Raw genomic sequence first — 16887 nt, forward strand, 5'->3', positions numbered from 1 at the left:
ACCTCTGCTGGGATGCTGACGCATCTCCCCTGGTGGCATCATCTTCCATCCCAACACCCCTGGATGCTTGGAGGATGACCAAGGGTCACTCTGGAGACAAACCCATGGTCTGTTTGGAGCAGAAAGGCCGTTTCCCCACAGCCCATGACGTGTCTCAGGAATTTGTGGTCTGTGACGGGTGAGTCAACAAGAGCGGGGAAAAATGCGGCTATTTTTAAGACATTTGGGAGTGTTTAACCCCTCTCCCTCCTCCCACCGCCAGCATCTCAGCAGTGCCTTGCTTGTGGTGCAGCCACCTCAGATGCTGGGTGAAGTCAAAGGCATAGGTCAACATCCACCATCAATGCTGACATAAGCAAAACGGTTCTTCAGAGGTAGCACCAGACTAGGAGGCAAAAATAGACCCTTCCCAAAGCAAACAGGTACCGATCTGACAGAGTGGTGCCTCCTAGGAAGAGGAGGCAGGGGTTGGGGTGACCGAGAAGAGAGGATGAAGGATTCAGGGTCAGAGTGGCCAGGAAGGGAAGATGAAGGATGCAGAATCAAGATGACCGGCAAGAGGCTGTTAGGAGCCATGGAGATGAGGCAGGAATAGATCTTCTTCTAGTGCTCAGAGGTCTATCTGCACCAGGGTATTTCCCTACTAAGAATCTGCCTGTACCAAGTTAAAAAGCTCCTCACCAAGTCATGGAGAGCTCCTCCAGAGTTTTCTCCTGTGACTAGGACCCATTTGCCATCAAGGCATAGCATAGCCATGTTCACATGGCTGTGTCTTCCTCTGAAGCTCAGTGTCTTTGTGTCACCTGTGCTGTCCCACCTGGTGTCACTCCCCAGTTTGTGTGCTGGTGAGACACCAGGTCCTGCATTTCTTGGCATCCCCTCCCTGGGAGTCAACACAACACAGCCCGCTGACTCCTCCAGCTTATCTACCTGCTAACGTGGCATCACGGGACTTGTCCAGCATCCAGCTGGACTCCGGGACAGTGTTGTCTCTGAGCCAAACCACTCCTTGTGCTTGCCCCAGGGCAACCATGGTTTGGGTGGCCCGTGATCCACCACAGTGTTGCACCTGTCCTTACCAGAAGATCTGGGTCCTTAACTCCTCCTCAGGGGCCAAACTGCATTTTCGCAAGGATGCTCTTCCTTCCCCCAGCCTGCCCAAAACATCAACGACCATCTCCCCTTCCCCACCATCCCACCTTCCTGCTGGAGATGAGTTTCTCATCCTATCTTGTCCTCATGTCTGCCCAGATCCTCTCCAAAGCTATGTCCCCTTCTTCCCATCCTGCTCACAATGAGCCCTGGCTGCCTGGGACTGAAACAAGAAAGTTAAGGTCTCCCCAGCAATGAAAATTAGTTTTGTGGAGCCTGCATGCAGGATGGTCCTGCTGAAAAGTGCACTCTGCATTTTCAACATGTAAGCAATTAAGCCAGGCAAGTGATACAAATTTAGCTGCTTTCATGGCAGGTAATCTATCCTCAGTTTAGAAAATTTCCTGGTTTATTTTTTTTCAGTAAAACATTAAGGTGTTCTATGGTTTGGGTTTGGTTTTGGTTTTGTTTAGTATCATGCAGACAAGACCCTCTGGATTATGATCATTTGGGTTTTCCCAGATCTTTCTCCAACCTGTTGCCTTCCTGGGATGTGGTGGGGGCACTTAGTGTTTTAGGGACAAACAGCAGGGAAAATAAATACAAACGATGGGGAAGGGAAGGGAAGGGAAGGGAAGGGAAGGGAAGGGAAGGGAAGGGAAGGGAAGGGAAGGGAAGGGAAGGGAAGGGAAGGGAAGGGAAGGGAAGGGAAGGGAAGGGAAGGGAAGGGAAGGGAAGGGAAGGGAAGGGAAGGGAAGGAGGGAGGGAGGGAGGGAGGGAGGGAGGGAGGGAGGAAGGAAGGAAGGAAGGAAGGAAGGGAGGGAGGGAGGGAGGGAGGGAGGGAGGGAGGGAGGGAGGGAGGGAGGGAGGAAGGAAGGAAGGAAGGAAGGAAGGAAGGAAGGAAGGAAGGAAGGAAGGAAGGAAGGAAGGAAGGAAGGAAGGAAGGAAGGAAAAGGAGTCAGTTTGACAGTCTGCTTTATGTTCCCCCAATACACTCCCAAATTCAACTTTTGTGCATGTTGCACTGGCTTGTGATGGATTTCTGGTCCACGAATTTGTTGAGTTTCCCCTTGAACATCAGCTGCATCCCACAGCAGGGAGCTCCCCAGCCCTGCTGCCCATGCGTGAGGAGGGAGTTTCTTCCTTTTCTTCTTTTTCTTCCTGATTTCTTCCTTTACCTGCCTCCTGACAGTTTTTGGTTGAGTGTTGCTCCTTTCCATGCTGAAAAGACAGAGATTGACACCTGTGTGTCACTTGGCCATGTCTGTGGTCCTGTTCCGAACTACAAGCTGTCTGAAGCGTTGCCCCAAAGCCACCAATGCTCTTGTAAAGCCTCCTGGGGATGTCTGAGGAATTCATCTGCACGGATTCATTTTTTAAAAATTACAGAGGAAATCTGCTGAAAATACTCCTGGTAATTGCACAGGCAGATCCCTTGGCAGTCCCTGTCAGCAGCACAGGTGAGACGAACGGCGTGGGACTGCTCACAGCCTAGACAAATTAATAAGGATGTTGTGCCGGGATGAATTCTGCCCCAAATACACGAAGTGCAAGCTGGTAACATGTGCCAGACTCCTCTGGAGCTTGTTTCACAAGTGCTTTTCATTTTACACGCACATCTGAGGCATCCTGCTGTCCTGAGCTCAAGGTAGAGCTGAAACACAAAACAATACAGGAGTGGTGAGACCAGGTGGTGGTTCAACCCCAGGCAGCTGCCTTCTCCCTTCGCACATCTTTGCCTCGTACCAGCACCAAGCACCTGGAACCTTTGCCTGGCTTTGGGCCATAGATGCTGCATTGAGTTGGGTTGGATGAACAGCACAAAGCATGGTGGTGGGAGATGGGGTGGTCACCATGGTCTTGCTGATGATACAAAACTGAGAGGAGTGGCTGACATGCCAGACTGTGATTCTGTGTGATTCTGTGAGACCTGGACAGGCTGGAGAGTTGGGCAGGGAAAAATTTAATGAAATAGAACAAGGGCAAGTGTAGAGTCTTGAATCTGGGCAGGAACAACCCCAGGTTCCAGTGTAAGTTGGGAAATGACCTATTAGAGAGCAGTGTAGGGGAAAGGGACCTGGGGGTCCTGGGGACAGCAGGGTGACCATGAGCCAGCACTGGGCCCTTGTGGCCAGGAAGGCCAATGATACCTGGGGTGGGTTAGAAGGGGGTGGTCAGTAGGTCAGAGAGGTTCTCCTGCCCCTCTGCTCTGCCCTGGGGAGACCACACCTGGAATATTGTGTCCAGTTGTGGCCCCTCAGTTCCAGAAGGACAGGGAACTGCTGGAGAGAGTCCAGCGCAGCCACCAAGATGCTGAAGGGAGTGGAGCATCTCCCGTGGGAGGAAAGGCTGAGGGAGCTGGGGCTCTGGAGCTGGAGAAGAGGAGACTGAGGGGGGACTCATTAATGTTTACAGATATAGAAAGGGGGAGTGTCAGGAGGATGGAGCCAGGCTCTTCTCAGTGACAACCAACGATAGGACAAGGGGCAATGGGTACAAACTGGAACACGGGAGGTTCCACTTAAATTTGAGAAGAAACTTCTTCATGGTGAGGGTGGCAGAGCCTGGCCCAGGCTGCCCAGGGAGGTTGTGGAGTCTCCTTCTCTGCAGACATTCAAACCCGCCTGGACCCCTTCCTGTGGAACCTCAGCTGGGTGTTCCTGCTCCATGGGGGGATTGCACTGGATGAGCTTTCCAGGTCCCTTCCAACCCCTGACATTCTGGGATTCTGTGATTCTCCCCATGTGATGGGGGCTGAATCACGGGGAACTGGGTCAGCTGCCGTTTAGTCAACTAAACTCCAAATATTTTCCTAGCTGGCAAATATAAAAAACATATATATCTGTGTCTAGCTCTATAGCCTATGTATACGAAATTATAAAGCCCCTGGCACATATCTTACAAGAGCTAATTATAGGATTTGGAAGCTAACGTGATAATATTTTCCTTAGAAGTGTGGTGCAGATGTAATTACTTCTCCGGAGATGCCAGCCACAGATGACGCAAGATGCCCTTATGTAATCAGCTTTTACTGTGCAGTTACGGAAATTTTCCCTCTCTGGCCAATCCCCTACTTCCCCCTCAACTCCTTATTTTTGTTTTGCACCCCAACGTCTCTATGATTTATTCAGAAGGCAATGGAGTGAGGTCAGTAGGTCAAATGGACAGTAACCAGAAGAACGGTTTCAGAGAAAGCCCGTTCCTGGGTTTCCCCATCGACATCATCAATGAAGGAGCAAAAGGAGTTAATGGCTTTGGCTTTGCATCTGCTGCGTTGGCTTCAGTGAGGACAGGAAAAAGCCTCTGTCTACCTTTCCACCTGATGGACTGCAAGGGGGTCATGTTGGAGCCAGGTCTCCCCCCAGACCTGGCATCTACTGTGGCTTGGACGTCAGTGGACACCAGGCAACCATCTGCTCCATCCAGCATGCCATGGAGGAGCACCTGCACGCAGAGGAGGGGCTGGGGATGCTAAGACTGTATGATGGGGGGGGGGGAAAGGACAACATTGCTCATCCTCCCCTTTTTTTTTCAGCTCATAAGTTTTAGATGAAGGTCTCAGCCAGCATTAATGCGTTTCAAGCGAAACAGACTCCCTCCTCCACTGTGGAGGATGTGTGGTTTCAAGAGTTGCTGAACAAAAGCCCACTCTATGCATTCCTGTTGTTACCTGCATGAGGGAAGGTGGTCATTTAATGTGCATTTCTTTAGTTCTGATGAGCAGGCAGAGGACAGGAGTGCCACATGGTTAGCACCAGCTTTTAGAGAGCAGTTAGCACCAGCTTTTAGAGAGCATCATGTGTTTCCCCCATGCAGCTCAGACCTGACCTACTTACTGCATCCAGCTCTGGGTCCTCAGCACAGGACACACATGGAGCTGCTGGAGAGGGGCCAGAGGAGCCACAGGAATGATCCGAGGCTGGAACAGCTCTGCTGGGGGACAGGCTGAGAGAGTTGGGGTGTTCAGCTGGAGAAGAGAAACTCCGGGGACACCTTAGTGTGGCCTTTCTGTACTTAAAAGAGGCCCATAAGAAAGATGGGGACAGACTTTTCAGCAGGGCCTGTTGTGATGGGGCAAGGGGTGATGGTTTTAAACTAAAGGAGGGAGATTCAGGCTGGACATGAGGAAGAAATTGTTGGCCCTGAGGGTGGTGAGAGCCTGGCCCAGGTTGGGCAGAGAGGTGGTGGATGAAGCATCCCTGGAGACATCCCAGGCCAGGCTGGACAGGGCTCTGAGCAACCTGAGCTGGTGAAGATGTCCCTGCTCATGGCAGGAGCTTGGACTAGACAAGCTTTGAAGGTCCCTTCCAACCCAAACTATTCTATGATTCTGTGATTCTACGTAGCATGGCCGAACCACCACTCCAGAGCATCCCAGCACACATACTGGGCTTTCAGCACCCACAGCTGGAAATGCAAGAGCTTCCCCTGATTTACGACAAGACCTGTGTGATGCAGCAGGTTGGGACTTGCCAGCGCTGCAGAGGCCTTGTCTGCCCTGTGTCAATACAGGCGAAGACAGCTTATACCAGCAGGGATGGTTTTGCCAGAATAGGAAACCATCTCTCTGGATGACATAAACCAGAGTCTTCTGGCTTGTTCATGTTGCCTCAAGCTGAGCAGGCAGATGTTGGCAGGGATTGGAGATAGGAGATGTCCCCCATCATAGCAGATGGCACCAACCCAGCTTCGCAGTGCCAGCCCAGACTTGGGACCCCCCGCCAGTCCCCTGCGGCAGCTTGGGGAAGATTCTTTCCCATCCACTGCTTTGTGTGGCTATGAATTTTCCTCATATGTGCTCAAATTACTACATTTAACGAGCGGGAACAACTGCCCTCAGCATTTTAACTTCCAGACCAGGGCAATTGTGGGATCTCACTGAGCAAGTTCTGGCAGAGGTGAACCTCCAGGTACAGAGGAGACTTTTACACCACATAAGCAATCAACTGTTTCTTCCTGTGTAAATAAATGTTGGGTGTTCATGTGACATTTTTTTCCTGGGAGCTCAGCCACAGAGCTTGCCCAGGATGTATAGACTGCAATAGTGATTATATCAGCTTTCCTACCAGTAAGGATGAATTTTTCTGGCCACACCACTCTACCAGTAGCATGGTGCCCATTTGGCTGTGGTCCCTATGATCCCTGCAAGACACCCAGAATGATGAAACAAAGCAGGATCTCTCCAGAAACATAAGGAAACCCTTGGATGTTCAACATCCATTGACAATCACAGAAAGCCGGCTCAGGTCCTTCCTCCAAAGACGGGGCTGGAAACATCTGCTCCAATAACCGATACCGGAAAGAGCTTCAAAGAGAGGCTGATTTGGAGGTACAGCATGCAACCTGCTAGATGCCAAGCACTTATTACAAGTGCAACCAGCTCACAGCTAAGTCTGAAGTTGTTGTGATGCTGGTTGGAAAGCTCTGGAGCTCTCCAGCCCAACTCCACAGTCCAAGTAAGACTATCATCATCACCAGACCAGGTTGGCCTTGGCAGTGCCCAGCCAAGGCATGAAGGCATCCCAGGATTGAGGCACCTCCACCTCGTTCATGACCTGAAAGCATGTGCTATAAGCCAGAGGAAGGTTTCTCTGTTCCTCAAGGCTTTGAAAATGATCTTCTCCATAAATAAAAGAGTCTGAGGGGGAGGGAGAAGGAAGGCTCTTGCTCAGATCGGGGTATTTTGCACCCAGCATTTGTTCCTCAGAGCTTTCAAAAAAGAAATCTCAATGCAGTGAGACAGGAGTCTTGATGTTTCTGCCCACCATTCATTCCCCAGGGAAAGTCCTGGGCCAGTGACGTTCCTCCAGCCTCACTGCAGCTGACATTTCACTCCTTCTCTGATCAGTGCAGAAAACACTTAACCACTTCTGCAGCCGCAGCCCAGGGACCTCAAAGAGCTTTGGGATCTTGAAATGAAAGAGAGTCAACAGGAGTGAAATCAGCCTGCCAGGGGAGCTGCTCAGAGCAGCCAATTCTGAAAGAGAAAGGAAAAAGAAAACAAAGGATCTCAGGAACAAAGGGGGGGTGTTTTTGTAAAGTTTATTTTTCCTTTCTTGAAGAAGAAGAAAGCTTGAGGGGCGGGAGGGGAAGGAATAGGGGGGGAAAAAAGGTAGTATTTTTCTTTCTGAAAATTGAATTTTGTTTTATTCAGGGGAAGGAGAGGGCATTGAAGGAACAAAAAATCACCGAAGAACAAGCAAACCAAAAAAAATCAAAAGCAAAAAGGAAAGGGGGAATAAAAAAGAGCATTTCTACAGAAATATTTCCCAAGAGAATTTTTCTGCAGAAGAGAAAAACTGAACAGGCGTCCCTGGGGTCCCATTTGACAGCAGCCAGTCCAGGGGATCCATTGAGTAGAGAAAAAGGATCTCCTTCTTTCCTTTTTGCTTGGTTTTGTTTGGTTTGTTGTTTGTTTGTTTGTTGGGGTTTTTGTTAAGCTCCAGGTCTTATTTTGTTGTGGCTCCTACCTGAAGCTGCAGACTGTAACTTTAATCTCTTCTGTGTTGCTAAACACTTTTCAGCCTCAGGACATGCGCTCGAAGATCCATCCATCACTTGCTTGTCATGGGCATGGTGGTTATGAACAGCTTCAGCCTAGTGGGGAAAGGGAGGTTTGGAGAGGAGCTGCTGCCCCGGTGGGAGCTGCTGGAGCTGGGGAAGTCAGGGTAGACCTTCCCCCCACCAAGGGAGGGGATGTGGATGGAATGGGAGAGCTGGTGCCATCCTCCTGGACACGGGGGAGCCTCCAACATCTAGGGGTGCTGCTTGGGGGCTGCTGTGTTTCTCTCGGCAGTTTCAGGGCAAAAATTGGAACTGTTGCTGTGGCCTCATGGGTGAAAATGGATTGGGACACACTACATTTTACTGGATAGAGGTCTGATCCCCAGCCACCTGCCAGGGCTGAATGGTGAAGACCATGGCCAGAATTTCTCACCCAAAAGGACTAAACTGGGAGCTGGAAGTGATGGGTGCTATGCAGGCCCTCAACATGAGCAATATGCACCCACAGCCTTCCCGGCTGCTGAACTGAGGGAGAAAGGAGCAAGGAAGTCACCAGCTTCAAGGATTCTTTGATGGATGTAGTTTGGGGTCTGTCTGGATTACAGAATCACATAATGGTTTGGGTTGGAAGGGACCTTCCCAGCTCCCCCAGTGCCACCCCTGCCATGAGCAGGGACATCTTCACCAGCTCAGGTTGCTCAGAGCCCCGTCCAGCCTGGCCTGGGATGTCTCCAGGGATGGTTCATCCACCACCTCTCTGCCCAACCTGGGCCAGGCTCTCACCACCCTCAGGCACAACAATTCCTTCCTCATGTTCAGCCTGAATCTCCCTCCTTTAGTTTAAAACCATCACCCCTTGTCCTATCACAACAGGCCCTGCTGAAAAAGTCTGTCCCCATCTTTCTTATCAGCCTCTTTTAAGTCTGGAAAGGCTGCACTAAGGTCTCCTTGGAGCTTCTCTTCTCCAGGTGAACACCCCAACTCTCTCAGCCTGTCCCACAGCAGAGCTGGTCCAGCCTCGGTCATTTCTGTGGTCTCCTTTGTGGATATTCAAAGCCTCTTTCCGCACACAGAAGGAGGCCAGTCTGTTGTGGCTGGGTAGGGATGACTTTTTAGGTCGGTATCTCCAAACCCTGTAGTACAAGGCTGGAGGTTGTAGTGTTTGAGTGTCTCCATAGCACGCTTGCTGTATTTGAGGCTGAGTTCTGTCTCCAGCTTCCAACTGGTTTCTGCTTCCCACTCGTGGCTCCATACACACAACTCCAGCCCCCAGACTTCCCCGAAATGAGTGAGCTGGACCTCACGCTCTCAGCCAAATTTTCCAGGTCCCCTCCCCTCATCTGGACAGCCCTTTCATGAGGCTGAAAGTCCAGCTGTCAGAGATGGTCTGATGGATGCATCACTCCCCATCAGCTACCCAGGACTGCCTCAACACCAGCCATGAAGATGAATGTGTCTTGGAAAGAAAATCCCTTGCAAATTGTGTTGATAACAATGATCTTGTCTAATTTAAATGACAATTAAGGACCTGTCATCCGACTCGTGGTTCTCCAGCCAGAGTCTGCCATGGTGGGGAATGAGGACCATCACCTGGAGGGACCGCAGGTGGTCAGATCTGGGTGCACAGCTGCCCAAAAAGAGAAGCACAGAGACGAATAAAACACTCCAAAGAGATGAGAACAAGTCTTGGTGGTTCTGTCCCCTGGGGACAGGGAAACATGAGGACCTGGATGAAACTGACTGCATAGGAGCCCCTGCATGATTACGGTTGGATTCGATGATCTTGAGGGTCTCTTCCAACCAAAATGATTCTATGATTCCATGATGGGGTGCTGGCTGCAAGCCGGGTGATCTCTGTTGGCTCTCAGAGGTGGTGTAGGGGCTTTGGTGGAGGTGAACTCAGTGGGTAGAAAGTTTTATGTCTCAGGGACTGGAGACCTGGGTAAGAAATGAGAGTTCAGGGTTCAAAAGTTTATGATTTGCCTGAGACCGCTCAGAGCATAGATTATCCCAGAGTTTCTAGCATTCTCCAAAGCCTCTCCCATCATGATTTATTCATCTATGGGAAGCACTTAGACATAACACAACTCCCAAAGAGAGAACGAGCACAACCTTAACCAGCTGTAACGTCAGGAAACCATCTTCCCCCTACAAGATCTCCAAGCCAGGGGGATTCTGCAGCTCCACACTGTGCGGCTATGGGCTCCTCTGCTCAAGCAGCTTCACCAAATCCCCCTTGTGGAAATGGTCCATGAAGCTCGTGGGTTAGCTCTGGCTATTGCAAGAGATTTCCCTGGGGTGGAAAGGGTTTTCTATATACATGGCTATTTCCAAGGTGCACACTGTGCATCCTGCTCCTGGGAATCTCTTCTTGCAATGTATAAACCAGCCTACATTTCTTGGAAGTCTTTGCTTCTGAAGTCAAAGGGCAAAATTAAGAGCTTGAGTCTCTGCAGGAATCCATTTTGGTATAATTTGCACCTTCCCCATGCACCCCAGTGGTGCATTTTGCCGTGGTTTAAATGCGGGCATAACCCATACTTGATTATTGTTCGCATTATTGCTGTTTTACTGTTCTTGCCGTTCTTAGCCCACTGGTGACAATGCTGTGTTTGCGAGGCTGCGAACAGCAACTCCTTTGATACGCAGACATCCTGCCAATAGAAAATTCACTTGAGCAAATAAGTCTAAATTAGCGACAGCTTTGTGCAGCTTTATTTCCCCCATTGCATTCCCTTTATGACTGCAAATGAGCCAATATAAGCGCTGAGGCCGGCCAGCCCCCATAGGAAGCTGGATTGCTCTCCCACTGCAGCGCTGGCAGCCAGGGATGGAGGAGAAGGAGCTCTGGATCACCCCGTATCACCAGAACCTTCTCTGAAAGATAGAGCAGGGTTCAGATGGTAAATAGTGATGGTAAAGGAGAGAGGGCAGGAGCCAGGTCCAGCTTCTGCGGGGTGGTGGGCATCATTTGTCCAAATGGGCTGAAACCGGACAGAAAATGCCAAAGTTAGAGGGGGAAAGATGGACCATTTAACACTCGCTTCCTCATCTGCAATAACCAGGGGAGAAAATTGATGCCTCTTTCCATTTTCTCTGTGATGAAACCTTCCAAGGCACTACAGCAAGATCAAAACCATCCATAACTTTATTTTGTTGTTGTTTAATACGTGCACGGCTTTATCAGAGAATTTGGGGTTGAGACGGTTCAGTGTTGGTGCATAGATGTGGCCTTTCCAGGTGTCAGCCTGCATCTCTTGTGCGCTCCGGTGAGATTTAGGGTATCAATTAACCCACATCACTTAAGAAACTAAAGCTGAGGCTGTTCCAAGTTGAGGAGCTGGGTCCTGTGCTGGGAAGAACCCAAAATAACCATGTGAGCAAAACCAAGCGGTCATCTCCCAAAATCCCCATTTGAAAAAGATAACTAGACCCCTAAATCCCTGTTTGAGCAAAAACAAGCCATTGGACCCCAAAAATCCTCATTTGAAAACAAACAGGCAGTCAGACCCCAAAAGACTTTGGACCTCAAAATCCCTATTTGAGCAAAAATAAACTGATCTCAAAATGCTCATTGGAAACAAAAAAAACCCCAAGCCATTGGACCCCAAAATCTGCATTTGAGCAAAAACAAGCAGTCAGACCCCAAAATCTCAATTTGAAAGCAAACGGGCAGTCAAATCCAAAATCCCTGTTTGAGCAAAACCCAACTGTTGGGCCCCTAAATCCCTCTTTGGGAAAACCAAGTCATCAGACTCCAAAATCCCTATTTGAAATAAACCCAGCTGTTGGAACCCCAAATCCCCATTGGAGCAAAAATAAACTGTCAGACCCCAAAATCCTCATTGGGAAAAAAACCCCAACAAATTATTGAACCCCAAAATCCTCAATTTAGCAAAACCAATCCATTAGACCCGAAAATCTCTATTTGAGAAGAACCGATTAATTCCACCCCAAAATCCCTATTTGACCAAAACCAAGCAGTCAGATCCCAAAATGCCCTTTAGAAAAATAAAACCAACAAGCCATCAGACCTCAAAATCCCTATTTGAGAAAAACAGGCTGTAAGATCCAAAAACTCCTATTTGGGAGAAAAACAAACAAAAACAACCCCCCCACCAGCGCAGCTGCTGGACCCCAAAATCCCCATCTGAGCAAAAACAAGCCAAGAGACCCCAAAATTCCCTTTTGAAAGAGAACAAGTCATCAGACCCCAAAATCTCTGTTTGAGCACAAGCAAGTCAGATCCCAAATCTCCTATTTAAAACAAACAAACAAACAAAAACCAAACAGCTGTTGTACTCAAAAACTCCCTTTCGAAAAGAACCCTATTTATAAGACCTCAAAATCCCTATTTGAGCAAAAAACAAGTCATCAGACTCCTCCAAAGTCCCTTAATTCAGCAAAACCGAGCGGTGGGACCCCGGCGTCCCCGTTTGAGGCTCATCCTGCCCCAATGGGCACAAAGAGTTAAGATGAGTTAAGACGTTGGCTGTGGGTGGCCAATCCGGCCGAGCCCAGCGCGGCCCTTGGCCCCAGCCCAGCCGCAGGTTGCTCTTGCAGGTATTATTTTCGGGTTTTTCCCGGGGTATCAAGCAGGGAGACGATGAACGTCGAGACCCACGGAGGACGGGGAGCTGGAGGATGCACCCCAGGTAAATCCCGATGGGTGCTGGACTTTTTTTGGGGGGGGTCTTTCCTTTCCTCTCCTTCCCTCCTGTCGCTGAGTGTCTTTGTTTGAGCCCAGAAAGGGGCCAGGAAGGGGAACACGAGGGGTTTTGGTGGATTTTGTGGGACGTGCTGCAGGTGCATTTTGGGGGGGGACGTACCCGCTGGTCGTAGCAGAGATGGGGTGCATGGAGGTGGGTTGCTCAGGGCCAAGAGAGCTATTTCCACCCCCACCAAGCTCACGCTGCATCCAGTTGGCATCACCAGCAGCAGCACCTTGCACCCCAGTGGGTTTTGGGGCATCACCCTGGTAGTGGGGGACAAGCCACCATGGGGAAAAGCCACCAAGGGGCAACACCACCGTAGGAACTTGCTTGGAGCGTGGTGTCCAGGGAGGAGCGAGCACGTCCCAGGCTGGCTCTGCGCCCTTGAAATTCCTCAGGGAGAGTTAATGATAAATCGCATCCGGGCTGGTGGCGTGGGCAGCGGGTGGGAGCTGGTGGCGTGTCCCCTTGGTGTCCTTCCTGCCGACATGGAGGTTTGGGGAAGGTCTGGGGACGGCAGAGCCAGGCTGGAGCCATGGGGACAGCTGCTTGGTACCTCTCCGGTGGTGATGGCTCATCCCCAAGGGCAGGATCCATCCCGTCCCCCCCGCTGGCAACACACAGGCCAGGGTAGGGGTCTAAATCATCCATGATGGAGGTCTGGTGCTGAATGGGGTCCTCCAGCTCCCACCACGAGGCATTTGGGGACAAGGAGCACATTTGTAGCATGGGATCACATTGGGATCCCCCCAAGATTTGGGATGTGGGGCCAGATGAAGATGCTCAGGGGTGCCAGGCAAGGGATGTAACTCCCCGTCTGGGGACTTCCAGGGGACAGCAGCACTGTACCAGCACACTGAGATGGGCAGGAGGTCCCTGGTGCCCTCTGCTGCAATAATCTGCATCAGGGAGCACCACGGATTCAACCAGCAGCAGCTCATCTCCAGCCACCTTGCTGAGGAGGCAGGTCCTTAATAAGGGGAAACTGAGGCACAGAGGGCTGGGATGACTTCAAGTGGCCCAGCCTGCAGTGTGGAGCATCCCAGACCCCCAACCAGTGCTGAGGCTGCTCCATCAAACCACCTTTTTCCCTGTACCAAGTGAATTCAAGGAGTTTTCCTTGTGCCACCAAGCCTGGCATCTTCCTGGCAGCAGTTGTCACTGTGACTGCACTGGGGACAATGACCAGCCCACAGCTGGTGCTGAGCATCTTCTGGGGGCAGCCGCAAGGGTAGGTGGGCATGGATGAGACCATGTCCAAACCCTTCCCGAGGGACACATGGGATGTGGGTTGGCAGTTTGGGCTGTGCTTGAAACCATCCTGTCCCACTGGCACTCTCTGTTCCTGAGGACAACGGGGACAGACATGCCATGTAATGGAAAATCCCTCCTGTCTGTCCCTGGGTGAATCCTGGAGGATGCCATGCTGGGTCTGAGGTCTGACAGCAGCCCAGGAAAAGGGGGAAAATGCTCCTGAGGATGAGAACTGTGCCAGCAATGTGGTCCATAGCAATGCCAACACCTTGCCAAAACCCCATCCTCCATGGCAGGACAATTCATGGTGGAAGGAACCTCAGGGGTCTTCAGGCCATCTTGGTGCTTGAGTCAGGCTCATCTACAAGGTCAGACCTGCCTAGGTCCATTCAGGGCTTGAAAATCCCCAAAGATGGAGATTACAAAACCTCCTTGGGTCGCCATACAAATCACAGAGGACCGTGTCACATCCACGTCACCCCTTGAGGTTTCTCTGGGGTTTTGCCCACCTTGCCACAGCCTTTGAAGCAATTTTGGTTTCTTTCCTTATCAGAGGAGCTCAAGACCAGGTGCCTGACCTTTTAGGAAAAAATTCTTCCTTTTAGGAATTCTTCCTTTAGGAATTCTTGCTTTTAGGAAAGAATTCTTCATGGAAAGGGCTGTGGGGCACTGAACAGGCTGCCCAGGGCAGTGGTGGAGTCACCATCCCTGGAGGTGCTTAAAAGGTGTTTAGACCAGGTTCTTAGGGATATGGTTTAGTGTTAGAGTTATGTTATGGTTGGATTCAACGATCCTGAGGGTCTCTTCCAACTGAAATGATCGTATGATTCTATGATTTTATTCCACACCTTTGTTCTTTTGCACCCAGAAAATCCTGTGGAGTAAACCTGGGAACACCCCGAAACGAGCTGTGGTGGGATTGGGATTGAGACAGGTGGAGCAGCTCATTCTGGAGGAGCAATAGTAATGCCCAGATTAATTTATTGATTTTTTTGTTTCCTGTCAATAAGGGGTTTCCAAGTAGCTGCTGGGCTCTCTGAGCCTTGTGCTTGCAGAGAGATGCTCTGGGGCAGCAGCGTGGTCCACAAGAATGGACCCAGCACAAATCTCTGTTGCTCTTCATCATCCTCCCCATCATCAGCCCTGGGGAGCAGAGAGGGAAGGGGAACAGGCAGGAGGGCACAGGGCCAAGGCCAGGAGCTCAGCGGTGCCGTTTTCAGCCATGTTTTGCTGTGATTCCCCCTCCTGCCACTTCCTAGGGGAGGGGTGGCAGTGGAGCATGTCCCTTAAACACAGCCACCGAACAAGGAGTAAAACTGATAGCGAAGCAGGAGGATTAGCAGGGGGTAGGTGGAGCAGGCTGCACTATTCAGGCTTTGTCGGGGCTGAACAATGGAGCCTTTATTGAGGAAGGGAGGTGGCGGGCTGGCAGGCTGGCGGGGACAATTTGGTACACAGAGTGTCCCTTGGCCAGCTCTGGGGACAGGGCACCGAGATGTGGGATGGGACAGTTTGGTACATGGTGTCCCTTAGCCAGATGTAGGGGTAGGGAACTGGGACATGGGATGGGACAGGTTGGTACCCAGTGTGTCCCTTAGTCAGCTGGGGGGACATGGAAATAGGACATGGAATGGGACAGGGTGGTACCCAGAGTGTCCCTTGGTCAGCTGGAGGGACATGGAAATGGGACATGGGATGTGGGATGGGACAGACTGGTACTTAATGTGTCACTTGGTCATCTGGGAGGACATGGAAATGGGACATGAAAATGGGACAGGGAACATGGGATGGGACAGGTTGGTACCCAGCGTGTCCCTTGGCCAGCTGCAGGAAAAGGAAACTGGGATGTGGGACATGGAATGGAACAGTCTGGTACCCAATGTGTCCCTTGGCCAGCTGGAGGGACGGGGAACTGGGATGTGGGACAGTCTGGTACCCAGCATAATCCATGGCCAGCTGGGGGGATGGGGATACTGGGCCATAGGACATGGGACAGGGGATGGGCCAGTTTGGTACCCAACACATCCTCAGGTGGTGGGACTCGTTCCATCGTGTCACTGTGACCCGACATACAGTGCTGACCACATCAGGACAGAGCTGCCACGGCTCTCCCCAACACCCACATACAGGTCTCGTTCCACAGCCACTGCTCCAAAATCCTTCGGCAATGGGAATCACAGCAGATGGTTTATGAGAGTGTGTCAGGCTGGTTCTGGGTACACAGGGGATTCTTGCAACTGAGAGAAGGAGCATCCCATGCTCCGGATATCCTGGATCGAGTGCTGTCACGCACTCCAGACCCCAACAGAGGGATCTCAGGGATGGAGAAAAGCACCATTCCGTGTGCTCTTCTTCAGCAGCACAACACGGGCTCTCCCAAAGAGCCGCCTGGGTCTTTTCATCTCGTCTCTTTTGTTTCAGGCTTATTATGTAAATAGCTGATGCACCCCCGTAATGAGAAAGTAGTTTCCCTGAATACAAAAGGCTGTAATTATCTCATTAGCAGGCAGAAAGGAAAAGGAAACGTTTCAAAGCCACTTGCTTTTATTTCACACAACAGCCCAAGAAAGTGCAGCCTCCCAAAATGGGGACGTCCCTGCCCTGAATCCTGCCACCCTGACCTGATGGCGCTGTATTTGCAGGAGAGAAAAGCAAAGCCTGGTCCTCACATCTCAGAAACAGCCTTGTACTGGGGGTGCTGACAGCTTTTAACTGGGCCCTGTGATGCTGAGGATGCTGCAGGTCCCTGTGCCGATCTCCCAGTGCTCTCAGCTGCTGGGACAAGAGGTGTCGTTGGAAAGCAGGAGGTCACAGACTGACAGGATGGTCCCCATCTTCTCATATTGAATGTTCCCCGGCAAAACTTCTGAGACAGGATTGTAGCACAGAACTTCAGGATAGATAAGGGAGACTTTGCAGCCTTTCCGGACTTAAAAGGGGTTGATAAAAAAGATGGGGACAGATTTTCAGCAGGGCCTGTTGTGATAGGACAAGGGGTGATGGTTTTAAACTAAAGGAGGGAGATTCAGGCTGGACATGAGGAAGGAATTGTTGGCCTGAGGGTGGTGAGAGCCTGGCCCAGGTTGGGCAGAGAGGTGGTGGATGAACCATCCCTGGAGACATCCCAGGCCAGGCTGGACGGGGCTCTGAGCAACCTGAGCTGGTGAAGATGTCCCTGCTCGTGGCAGGGGTGGCACTGGATGAAGGTCCCCACAGGTGCATGCAAGTTGTGCAGATAAGCAGCAACCCCATGGCCAAAGAGATATCTGAAGATAACTACATGAGTTTGTGACCCTCCAATCTGCCTTCCCAAATTTGCTCTTTG

The 16887-nt window shown here is 50.9% G+C and overlaps 1 protein-coding gene across 4 annotated transcripts in view; it reads left to right on the forward strand.

Annotated features, from left to right (window-relative positions):
- Positions 1–16887, forward strand: part of LZTS3 (leucine zipper tumor suppressor family member 3) — a 46033-nt gene that overhangs the window by 13815 nt on the left and 15331 nt on the right. For 2 of the 4 annotated variants that reach the window (XM_065836459.2, XM_065836461.2), the window contains exon 1: positions 12125–12251. The exons of 1 other annotated variant lie outside the window; for it this stretch is intronic. The gene's annotated coding sequence lies outside the window, so the exon portion shown is untranslated. Of the gene's footprint in view, positions 1–12124; positions 12252–16887 lie in introns of those variants that run through there. One more of the 4 variants, XM_071808442.1, reaches the window with a different exon arrangement.

This window comes from Patagioenas fasciata, chromosome 4 (assembly GCF_037038585.1).
Source record: "Patagioenas fasciata isolate bPatFas1 chromosome 4, bPatFas1.hap1, whole genome shotgun sequence".
Classification (NCBI taxonomy): domain Eukaryota; kingdom Metazoa; phylum Chordata; class Aves; order Columbiformes; family Columbidae; genus Patagioenas; species Patagioenas fasciata.